Source organism: Pinus tabuliformis, chromosome J, assembly GCF_031772625.1.
Source record: "Pinus tabuliformis cultivar Carrire ecotype Pingquan chromosome J, CPIR1, whole genome shotgun sequence".
Taxonomy (NCBI): domain Eukaryota; kingdom Viridiplantae; phylum Streptophyta; class Pinopsida; order Pinales; family Pinaceae; genus Pinus; species Pinus tabuliformis.
This window is the reverse complement of record NC_142295.1, coordinates 1,075,406,695-1,075,420,302: the sequence shown is the minus strand read 5'-3', so window position 1 is coordinate 1,075,420,302 and position 13,608 is coordinate 1,075,406,695.

The following is a 13,608-nucleotide window of genomic DNA, read 5'->3' as shown; positions in this document are numbered from 1 at the left end:
AGCAAGAATCAAGAAGAAGAAGATCGAAGGTCAAGGAAAAGGAATAATATGAAGAAGAAACTGAAAATTTGACATTTGTACACAATTTGTCTTATACGTGTTTGAGGTTAAAGGTTTTCACAACTAAGGTTCAATACAATTCTTTAAAATGATTCATTTCATATTATAGTGCTTGGCGTCTATCATTTCGGGGGAATTACAATGTGAATTTTGTCATTTTGGGTTTTCGTTGCATGTTTTGTTTTTTATAGGTCTAATGTCACAATCAAGGTTTTTATTGAGTTGCAATAGTTGGGCTATGTTGAAATTCATGCCAATTAGTAGCGTGTGAAGAAAATCAAGTAAGTGGCACTCACAAGGACCTTACATTAACTAGCACAGAGAAAAGTAAGCATAGTTACATGTGAATTTTGTATGCATATTCTATTGTTGATTTTATGTTAAGAAGTAGAAACATTCAGTTTCAGACATACCTTTCTATGTAATTGTTTGCATATACAGATGAAGATGTAATTTTTCATTAGTATGCAAGAGAAAATATTATGCACAAGTCCCCAATAGAGTTTATGTATAGATCATCGATAGAGAAAGACAATGCCTAATATGGTGATTGAATTCCCCTAAACAAGTAGCTAACATAAGTGGTTGATATAAGCGGTTAAGTTGTACATTGGTAGTGGAAAGATGGATAGAAGCAATGAGAGGTGGCATGTAGATATATCTAATGTCCCTCTTGAGAAGGTAACCCTTAGGGTGTAATTTTAACCTAGAGTTCTCAATAAATCATGAAATAATTGCACCTTATAACAATAATGCAATGTTCAACAATCTATGAAATAATGACACTTTTTATTGAATACAATAATAGTAAAGGAAAGAACCCAAACAAAAGTAGATTCCACAAGTGACTATTATAAAGTAGGGTTGATGCATTAAGCTATTAACATACTTACAAGGTCAACAATCTCCCCACAGGGATGTCAAGTCAAATAATGGTTTCTAGGCTTTAGGTTATAGTTCTTGTCAAAAGCATATCAACAATCCTCAAAGCTAACTTGCACCCCTAATAATTCCTTGTGTCCTCCTATTCATGGTCCCTTGGGTCACCTGTAGTCCCAACTATCTCAATAGGTTATTATACTACCACAAAAAAGTAAAAATTGACATGTTTTTGCCTCAACAAGTTTGATCTATCCCTCCGCTACCTAAGAAGGTGGCCTCCAACCCTTGTTGCCCCTGTAATTAGTCCTTTCATCCATTCACAATCACATGAGAGAAAATTTCAGTCCTTTCTTGTCTCTTTAGCTCTTTGTTTCCATAGATAAATGACTTTCCAACCCATGGTTTCCCTAGAAAGTGATCCGTTGTCTCATAGAGACCAATCCAACCTTGCTGCCCAAAAAAAAAAACCTTCACTTGACTCAGGAGATAAATCGCTACCTCATAATTTTCTAATCCGACCTTGCTTCCTTAGAAAACAACCTTTGCTTGAGTTAGAAGATAACTCACTGCCTTAGAATGGATTAGTCTAGCTTTATTGCCTCAGAAAATAAGATCCCTGCATTGGCTTTGCCTCAGAAAATTAATCCTCCACTCAAAATTTGGCCCTATAATCAGAAAGGTAGAACGATTGGCTAGGGTGGAATCTTTCACCACTATAACTGATCATTAAAGGTGGTCTTAAAACCCTCCAAAAGCCTTAACCTAAAATAAGAGAGAATAACAATCCATGATGATCATAATGAGCCTTCTCTCACATTTTTATAGATTCCCTTTGGGATTTTTCCCTCCTAATTTCGATTTTGAGTGGCTAACAAGTTCCCTCAATTTTCCCCAAATTTGAATTTTATTGCAAGTTTCCCTCCATTCCCCCAAATTAACTATTATCTAATGTTACTTAAGTAACATTAAATAATGTTTCACTTTTTTTAAATGACTATAGTCTACGGGGTTAAATAGGCTACTATGTCCTTGCTTGGGAAATTTAATTTGATGAGGACATTACAATCCCCACTTCCTAACAGTTCTTGTCCTTATTCAATTACAAATTCAGTTGTGGCAAGGTCTACTCTCCTTCCCACATGGCATTCTCTTCAGGAAAATATTTCCACTTGATAATATACTCTGAGATCATCCCTCCCTTAGATTTCCTCTTTTGGACAAGCATGATAACTTATAGAATCAATACTAAATTCCCTTCCTCATCCAAAGGGGGTAGCTCAGCTTAAGTAGTGACCTTTTGATCGAGTTCCTTCTTAAGTCATGATGCATGAAAGACATTGTGGATTTTGATTCCCTTTGATAGCTCCAACTATTTCCAGGAAAACTAGTGTCTTTACGATTTGCTAGTCCCACTAGGATTGGCAGCTATCCTAGAAACAAACAATCAAAGCAATTTGGAATTTCCTTTATGTATGACAGATAAGAGAGGAGCAAAGGGACCAACCTGGATCTTCCACTTGACTCCTTGCTTGATTTCTCTCTCCTTGATAGAGCTTGCACCTCTTCTCCTACTTATCCTACTCAATGAATACATGTAGAGACAAAGTAACAAAATGCCATCAAAGCATCTCGATCTATTATATCATAAACAATGCAGAATCAGAAATACATTGATCATACAATGGCATTCACGAATAACAACATTCACAAATACACAATTGTATGGAGGAAAACTCAAAGAACTTTATTAATAATAGAAGGGAGAATTATAACCCAGCTGTCTGATCTAGCATCATCCTCCTAGCATCAAATCCCTCTTCACCTCATGAAAAGCAAGATCACCCAACAATACAATGCTCTTTCTCAAAGACAAACTATCAGCACTTCCTTACAAATTACAAAATTCCAGCCTCTGGATCTCTCAGATGAGGGATCCATTTATAGATGTCTGCAAGGGTGTGAGTCATCTCTGGGTTTTTTATTAGTGTCATTCCACTTGTTGTTCTTGGTTCCACTTGGAGATTTCTTGGATCTCTTACTCATCCCTGGGGGAAAAAAGAGAGGCAAGTGTCACAGGAGAAGTTTCTGGAAGATTCCATGAGCATCCACTTAGCAAACTGTCTCAGACATTTGTCCATCCTCGCTCAGCGCACCCTACAGAAGGCCTCTTCAGTATGCATCACACTTGGCTAGTGTAGAAGTCAGTATGCATCGCACCTTGACAATAGAGCAGTCAATATGGTCCAGTTTTGGCCAGTTCTGAGTGGTTTTTCAGGTGGAACTTTTAGGGAATGATGTAATCAGTTGACCCTGATCCTTTAGGGTATGAAACAACACTTTTAGGGGTTAAAGAGCCCTTGGTTTATCGACATATAAGATTGGGGTTGTAGTGCCCAAATATGTCTATAACACAACTCATATGCTACTGCACCAATCCGTCTGAGTATTTTGTAAGGCCAATAAAATATTGGTTTTAGTTTCTCTTCACTAATTTTCTTCAATGTAGACTGTCTATATGGTTGCAAACTGAGGAAAACTAAATCCCCAAACTCAAACTTGCACTCTACTCTATGCCTCTCTGCATACATATTCCACTGGTTCTGAGTGGTCTATTGATTCTCCTTAAGGACCTTGAGGATTTCCTGACTCTCCTGTATAAAATGTTTGGCTTTTGGAGCCCTACTATCTCCAAATTCCTAATCGAAAAATGATGGAGCATCATACCCATACAGTGACCTGAATGGGGCCATCCTAATGGATATATGGTAAGTGGTGTTGTAACGTGCTCCCCGAGATGTAACCATTTGATCCATGCCTTATGTTATCCTGACACATAGTTACAAAGAAACCCCTCAATCCATTTATTCACTATCTCTATTTGGCTTGGCTGTTTTTTTGAGGATGATAACTAGTACTAAGTGTCAATTCCATGCCCACCAATCTGAACAAATCTTGCGAAATTACACTAATAAACCTTCCATCTCAATCACTAACTATATTTTTAGGCAACCCATGGAATCTTAACACCTCCTTGAAGAATAATTTTTCCATTTGTGTTGCCTTATAATATCCTAAAATTACAAATAAATGTGCTAACTTATTCAACCTATCAACTATCACGTAGATGCAATCCTTACCTTGTGCCTTCGATAGACTTGTGATGAAGTCCATCAAGATGCTCTCCTACTTCTTCTTTGGAATTGGCAAGGTCTCTAGTTGTTGATTTGGGGTAGCATCGGATGTTCCCTAGCCATGAAAATTGGTGGAGAGGCTAAGGCACATGATATCTCCAATACCCAGAAAGGGTTTGGGAAAATTCTAGACAGTGTGGGAGATATTAAAATAATTAATATTTTTAATATTTAGCAGTGGTAGCGCTATGGGCAGCACGATGCAGCAAGATGAGAGGGAGCTGCCATACAGATGAAGCAGTGGCAGTGGCAGGGCCATGGGTAGTAGTATAGGATGCAATAGTGTAGGTGATGGGCAGCATGCCTAGCATTGGCACAGGGACCAATGCCGGATGATCAAAGTGATCCTTAGTGAGGAGTATTACTAGAGCACAACCCTCGCTAATAGGGAGTGTTGATTTAGGGTAGCATCGGATGTGCTCTAGCTACGAAAATTGGTGGAGAGGTTAAGACACATGAGATCTCCAATGCCCAGAAAGGGTTTGGGAAGATTCTAAATAGTTTGCGATATATTACAATAATTAATATTTTTAATGGAGTCCCTAACTGTAAACTTAGGGAAAATAAAATATTAATGTTAATTAATATAAAATTGTGTTAGAATGGTCCAAAAGTCATGGATCAAGCCAGATCTAATCATATCCATTGATTAGGGACTTAATCTCGGTTGTTGATTTGTCAATGAGAAAAATATAAGAGGAGGCTTAAGGGTCACTTGGAGAACACACCAAGAGATCAAGATTTCAACTTTCTGGGGCTAGGTTTGCTGAGAAAGTTTAGAGAGTGATCAGAGTTGCAACTGAGGGGTAGTGAATAAAGAAGTAGAGAGGCAGAGATAACACCGGGAGGATCAGTGCAGTAGCTGGAGAGAGGGACGCAAAAGCAACCAAGGGTTCACGCAGAGCCAGCTAGGGCAATGAGGAGCTTCGCAGTGCCTCAAAGGGTTAGCGTGGTGATGTAGAGGGTGAGAGGACTAATGCAATGTCTCTAGAGGCTGACGCAGACCAACCTAGAGTGACGTTGGGCTAACGTTGGGCTAGATAGAGGCTGGCACAGTCCCTAGAGGTTGACGCTGGGGTTTCATGGGGCAGATTAGAGCTGTGGAGCTGCTGGAGTGTTTATCCAAGGTTTTAACTGAAATATATGCTTCCAAGTAGAGAGGTACTATTACTGAGATTTTACTTTGTTGAGTGAGTCAGATTGGCACCCAGATTGTATTCTGAAACTGCTTAATAAATCAAACTCTCGAATAGCTACACCAGTTTTCCCGCATTGGGTTTTTTCGGGGACATTAGTCCAAAAACAACGACGTCACTTGTGTGCTTGTTTCTATTTCCTTCAGTTGATGATATGTAATGTGTTGAGCATGTACTTGTATTTGTTTCTAGTATTTACATGGTAAATAACTTGTTAATTAACAGAACAAGTAGGTAGGAATAAATCAGAAAGTACATGAAGGGTTTCTAACGGGCTAGACTTAGAAATTCAAACACTAGTAAGCCCATAGGAGGAGTATTCTCAGGATTGTTCTGATAACAAGTCATGCAATACCTTACATGCCTCAACACATCATCCTTAAGGCCCTTCCGAGAAAACCTCTCTCTGATCTTCTTGTAAGTTTTGAAGAACCCTTGGTACTTGGATAGTGGTGTGTCATGTGCACCTTCAAGATCTTCTCCTTGAGTGTGGATTAAGGGACAAATATAACATGTTTTTATAGAAAATGACCATCTTTATGGATATTCTAATATTTCAACAACCTTTGGAATTCTTGGTTGGATAACCCTAGAAATATGGGAACATTAGTTGGGTTTGTAGCCTTCCTAAGTTATAGTATAATTCTTAAATACTTAAACATTACAATCATAACTAATAAAACATATATATATATATATATATATATATATATATATATATATATATATATATATATATATATATATATATATATATATATATATATATATATATTAGCCATAGGTAACTATTGCACAGCAAAAATGTAAAACATGTTTGAAATAAATACAAGAAAGAAAGAAATTTCAAACACAATGTTTGTATAGTGACTGGTTAAATTCACATAAAGAACTTAATATAGTGATGGATACCAGAGAAATTCACTTCTTGTGCTTGGAATATAAATTTATTAACAAAAAAGATACAAAATATAATACAAAAGATGCAATGATAATAAAAGTAAAGAAAATAAATAGTAAAAATAGAAGACAAGATGGTAGGATAAGAAACAAATCCTTCATTGAGTATACTTGATAACATTGTTCAAATATAATAAATTCAAACTCTATAGATTAAATCATTTGTAATCAGAATTTCTTTGACAAATGACTATGTTTAATCATGGTATAAGTCAAATGTAAGAAACAATGAACAATAAATAAATCTTGGCCTTGTTGCGGCTAGATCAGTTAGACACTTAAAGACATTGGTATGCTACTGCAAAAAATGTCAATATATCAATATTGGCAAATATACAACAATTTTAAATCATCAATGACCAAAATAATTGATACATTTATCAACAAGTAATACTTTTAGACCCCCATCAGATGCTACTATTTAAAAGCATCCATGTTGAAAAGAGTTTATGAGATTCAAATACCTGAACATATAACGAATTTCCAAAATTGAAGTAATCAGACTATATCATATCATACTCTATTTGAAAATCGAGATCATGTTTTCCTTCTTCGAGCATATATTTGTAGCGGAACAACTTCAATGACAGTTATGTAATTGTCTCTTCATTTAGTTTTATTTTAATTTAATTAATTTATTAAAGGCTCGAATAGATGAGGAGGAAAATAATAAGTGTTGGGCTCCTAAATAATAGAAATCATCACATGACTCAAATAGGAGGGAAGAACCACATCCATTTAAATCATAATATTTCATAAGCATTCATTCAAATAAAATGCTTGATATTTTCCCATGGGGTGTAGAATAAACGACGATGCGGTGTACTATTAAGTCACTCTGTTGTGTGAAGGTCACTGATTCGAAACTCCATAAGAAAAACCCAACCATGTTAAGGTCTAGTGTGGCCTAGGCCGGGTGCGATCCCCGAGTGATTTTGACAACTTTAATTCCCCTAGGTCACAGTTTCTCAGCCAAAGGTTTAGCCTTATGTAATCTTTGGAGAACTCAACCAACTTGACCAAAAAAAATGCTTGATGTTTCCACTTGTTGTCCATGTAGGCATGCATTACTTCAAAATGTTCAATTATTAAAATTAACTTCATCAAATAACTGAAATACACACACATACACATATAATGTCTAAAAGGATTGCACGAACGTATACACATGCCAATCAACAAAATTACCATATATTTCCATCAGAATTATGCCACAGTCAAAAATCAAATTTTCAAGTCAACCCATCAAAATCTATATGAAAAAGAAACATAATTATGATTTACTCTAGACAAAAAATTCTCCATTGAAATTATTAACTATTGGGTGACCATATGTTCCTCTTTATCAGACCTTTGGGTAGAACTAGTTGTAGACACACAATCATGGATTATGTGCCAATTGTAAACACAATTTCAATAGGGGTACCACTTGTTAAATTCTAGTGTTGATGAATTAATAATTGTCACCGATCCATCATTACCTTTGTCGATATGTAGGTTTGAGCCTTATAATTTCTGAGATGCACATGCACTCCTTTCTCCTCGTGCACACTTTAAAGTAATCGACTATGCATGCCTTTATATTATGATTTGATGCCATATAATTGATAACAACACTTCATGGTAATGAAGATTTTATTAATAATATATCATCCAATTCTAAGGACCCTTGGCCCAGTCTAGTACCTTCTTTCCAACACATCAACTTTAGGATTCAAATACCCGAGTACGTGGAAAAATTGAATCTATTCAAATTGTTGTAACTAGATAACAATCCTTTGTTATTAGAAATACTAAGAGGTGGGGGGAAGGTGGGTGAATCAATATTTCATTTCAATTAATTTCCAAATGCTTATTCAGAAAATTGTACGTGATTTCTCTTACTGCAACTCACGTGTGTACAGACTTTTAATGAAAATAAATCACGTATATGAAAATTACTTATTTTTCACAATTTTCATCAATTATGTGAATCATTATTTCATTATCCATACATTGTACAATAACTATTAGCAATATTCAACACAAGAGAAGATAAAGCATGAAACACATTATCAACACACCAACATACAGGGACACCAATATTTTAGGTGGAAACTCAATTTGGAAGAAAACCATCGCTATTATCATCTTTGTCTTCTTTATTATTATAAATAGAATCTTCTTACACCTTCTAATGACACAACCTCTTACTAGTATGCAATATCCTACATGCGAGAGCCTTACAACCTCTATTTTCTCCAGCTCTGATTGGAAGAAATCTACTACTCCTTGATCAAGCTTACCGACTCCTACCGAAAGGAGCTCCTACTCCCTAATAAAGTTTACCGACTACCATTGGAAGGAATATCCTATTGGAAATACTAGGGGGGGTGCGCGGATCAATATTTGTTAGCAATTAGCACTTTATTAATATTTCAGAGCATTAGTTAATATTCAATTATTAAATTAATGCAGTAAAAGCAATAAACAACAATGCAAAAGATAGAAACAATAGGCACAATATTTTTAGGTGGAAAACCCCCTCCAGGTCAAAAAACACCGAACGATTTTCTAATAAATTCCTTAATCTTCATCCTTAACTGAAATGAAAGTTGCAACTTCTTAGAATTCTAGAAAAACATTCTTTTCCATCCCCCATTGGAAGGACGTCCCGACTCCCTAGCTTTATCAACATACAACTAAAAGGATTCCCCAACACCCTAGCGAGTCCCAACTCGTCCTAGCACCACCCTACCACGCTGAAGTGTTTACAAACCCCAACCTGAAGGTGACCTGATCCACCAACCTAACACCACCCTACCACCCTTAAAAAATGAAATGAAATAAAAGTGTGGTCTCCAGTACCAGGGACAATGATCCACGCTGCAATGATATTTTTAATGAATTTTCTTTGATAAACCAATAACTCTAGGTTCTAAAGTCTTGTCTTGACAAAACAAGAACCCTTGTCCTCACAACAAACCAAAAAAATGGTTTCAAAAAAAAAACTTGGCTTCTTCAACTCTAGGCAATGACTCCTTACAAAATATTACAAGACATTGTACAATTCATTCTTGATGCTAATAATTAGGATTTTTTGTTGAAGTGACATTGAGCCACTCTCATTCAGGATGCACTGATAATATTCAAGGCTTGGATTTTTGTGTATCAAGTATGTTTCTTTTCACACAACTATAGGTGACGAGGAAGATATGTTCTTGAAGTAAGGTTGCACCTACACGAAGATGAGCCCAAACAAAATCCCAACCTAAAAATTTAAAATGTAAATTCTCTATGCCCAAACAATCACCTTTTCCTAGAATCAAGAGTTAGTGCAACAAAAACTGACTGTGATAATCATATAACGCATACCTGGGCTGCTTGCAATCAGAGTCACATAACAATTTGATGCAATTATAAAAGAAACAAAAAAATTCTACTTGTGAAACTTATTTAGACCTAACTCTTCAAATAATTTTGAATAATCCTAATGATAGCCCCTAGACAATCCTGACATACTTGAGATATGATAAAAACAACCTGATTTCAAATTTATCCCTATCCAAACCTATTCATGTAGCTATAATATCTAGGCAAGTCCAAATTTCCAAGATATAAAAAAATCACTCTTGACAATTTGCAATTTGATCTATGACAAAAAATCTTGAAAAAAAAATTATGTGTGAAAAAGATAAGATATTAACTGGAATAACCCTCAACGATCCAAAATTTTGAACTTATTCCTAATACAGATTTGATGAGAAAAACTTAACCTATGATACATGATCTTCTTCTACCTGCATCAAGGGACACAAGACAAGTCAAAATTACATATACCAATTGAAACTTACCTTAATGCTAGAAGTGATACGAGGTTCCAACACAACTTAATAAGTGGAATATTGTAGATAAAACTGGAGTAATTATTGACATTAACCTTGAATGAGTGCTTCAAAATAAATATTTGTATCCCTAATGAGACGAACAAAGGATTTAAAGATTAATCTGCAACAAAGATAAACTTCATGACATATTTGGATTGAAGATAGAGTCGAATATCTATATCCCTTTCTGTTGATGATAACATTGATCTCCTCAACGATATCTGAAGGCATTCAAAATAATATATCACAAAAATTTTCATGTAAGTTCGTTAGGGTATCTCAAAATTATTTATGAGTTCTTCAATGGAATGAAATGATTTTTTTTAATCCTAAATTTTAATAGATATCTGCAATGTAGTAACCTTATGCCCTAGATAAGGCCAACAAGGTATAGACTGTTTAAATATGTAACTAGGTTTGATCTTCATAATGACATATGTAATCATGATTTTATGTATTTAATGAAAAGAAAAAATTAAATTTATTATTTGTGTTCTTGAGTAATGGGTTTCATGCTCAAGGGAATTTATTTTTTTTAGGTCAAGCACCAAATGAGTGCTTCTAGGTTTGTCATAAAGTGAATTGAGTCATTGTCATGTATAGAAGATCCATTTGGGCATGTTACATATTGTAAAGAAAAATTTATTGAGTAAAAATAGATTAAAAATACCCTCCAAGACGTCATCATGGCACAAAGATCAAGTCATCTTATGGATATAAATTTGTACCCCTCACAAGCCTATAAATAAGAAGGATTCAACCACATTTGTACACTCACTCAAGCAAGTTCAATCTCCTCAAGATAGAATATGGAAAAGGACGAAGGAGAAGAATAAGAAGATCAAGATCGAAGTTTTTGGGCCTCTCATTAGGGGAATTTTGAGGTCTAAAATGGGCCTCCTAAGAAAAATGTACAACCAAAATAAACTTTATAAGAACCAATAGGATTCAAGATGATGATGTCAACCATGGGTAGTGATTCACCATTTTTGGAGTAAAAATATTAAAATAATAAAACTATTTTTTGAACTCGTATTTTCAACTTATCACCCTAAGGTTTTACTCAAATTTTGAGCGGGAGTACTCGGATGAAAAATTTAATTCCTCATCCAAATAGTACCCATGTTGCATACTTTCAATGGACCCTGCTACACAAAAATTGAGAAATACATCAAAAACATGATTGCAATCACGTTTTTCATGTATTTCTTATTTCTCGTGTAGTAAGGTCTATCAAAAGTATGAAACATGGGTACTCCTTGGATGAGGAATCAAAATTTTCATCCAACGATTGTGTCCACTCAAAATTTGAGTAAACCCATAGGGTGATAAGTTGAAAAAATAGTTTTTTTTTCCCTCTAAAATTTGATGATGTAATGTAATCTTATTTTATTATTTCCAATATTATTTTATAGTTTCCTTAGGAGGCCCATTTTAGACCTCAAAATTCCCCTAATGCTCTCTCTCTCTTTCGTTATGGTTTCTACAGTTTCTAGGCTAGACGAAACTCTGAAGCTGCAAGGTCAAGGCTGTGAAGCTGCAAGGTTGAAGTTGCGAAAGATGCAAGGTTGAAGCTATGAAGCTACTAGGTCGAAGTTGCTGAAGATGCATCAAATTCGAAGCTTTGAAGCTGCTAGGTCGAAGTTTTTGAAGCTGCTAGGTTGAAGCTGCAAAATTTTTTATTAGTGTTGAAGTTGCTCGAAGCTCAAAGCTTGTTGTTGGAAGCCGTGTAAGGAAATCTCATCAGGAAGGAAGGATGACTTGGCCCTTGAAGGGACTTGGTTAAGGGTTATAGGTCTGGAATTAATAAATTGAAGTTATATAAGAAAAGAATGTTTATGGTGGGTTTTCCTCTTAGTTGGAGATGTTTTGGCCCTGGTTGATCACCTATATCTTGTGTCTTATTGTCTCATTGTTATTTTATGATTTGGTAGATATTTGATGATAGAGAACGTTAATAATAACAAATGGAAGAAGAAGTTAATCAAGTAAAGTAAAATACATAACAAGCAATTAACAAAATAAGAGAAATCACCTCACTTGTTTCCCCTTAGATTTATCAACATGGTATCAGAGCTAATGTGACTACATCAAGGAAGGGAAACATGAAGAAGGATTCTCTAGGACCGAAGTATAAAGAGATCATCTTGGAAACATCAAGAACGTTAATCATTAAGAAGGACTAACCCTCTCATCATATTGAAAGGGCGTTGGGTCCTTCGTTTTGAGAAACAACGTGACATGTTGGAAGAATGACCACATTTTGAAAAAGATAACCATTGGGAAGTTGTGGAGAAGATAGCTGAAGAAGGGGAAGGAATCTGTCGAAGACCAACAGTTGCGAAAACATGGCCAGATAAGTCAAGACTCAGGCAACCACAATCGAGCGGAAAGGAATACTGACAAACAAGCAATAGAAGTAGCCGAAAGAGGAAAAAGGCAGAGCATCCAAGGAAGAAGTGGCATTCTAGGCAAGCGCAGGGATATAAAAGAAGGCTGAAAGGAAAAAGCTAATGAGGAGAGAGAGATGATACTGAAATGTTGTTTTAGGGTCATTTGAGCCCACTCTGATTCTCATGATCTCGGTTATTTATTTCTATTCCATATTAACTTCCTATTTTGTCTATGAGGCTTGCGAGCCAGATGTTATGTTGTAATGAAGATGGATATTAATGGAAGAAGATCTTATAGGGATAAACTAGTACTATGCATGTGATTCTGTGTGGCTATTTAAATTTTTAATATGGTTTCATATGTATTATGTTATTTCTCTTTATGTGTTTGATCTGTAACGATTGAGTTCCTCATGGGCATAGTTTTGGATTCACTAGCTTTGATATATTTAATATGATTCTTCCTGATACCAGATTCCAACCCTTAACTAACTAAGGTCATGACATACCTTGGGTGAGACGCCTTATCTATCCTAGATAAGGTGAAAATGGTGACGTTATGCTAGAATACATTATAGCTTTTATTGGCCCTAGTGCCTGAACCCGGGGTCTCAACCCTTCTATTATTTTTCCACCAACAAATGGAATAATTAAGAGCATAAAAGAAGGCCTCAAAACCCTATCTCATCTAAAGAAGGGTTCCACACATGTAGCTTTCTTGGGAAACTCCCACATTCTAGAATCATTACCTCAAGCAAGGAAGAGAGAAGCACTTTTGGGTCTATTGTTTTGGGATATATTCCACACACGTGTGAAGTATTAAGACATCCTTCTACAACAACAAATTTCAAATTGTAGCCGCCATCAAGGATCAAGTTCTATGCCAATAAAGGTCTCCTTTGCAAGTTGAAATAACAAGAAAAATAATTCAAGTCAAGCGAAGTAGAAAGAAGGAAAATTTTTCCATCTTCTAGCCACACATGTGAACTAGGGATATTGTAGAAAAGGTAGAAACTGCAAAACTGCTACAACAAGCCGAAATTCTAAAGAAGGATTGGAA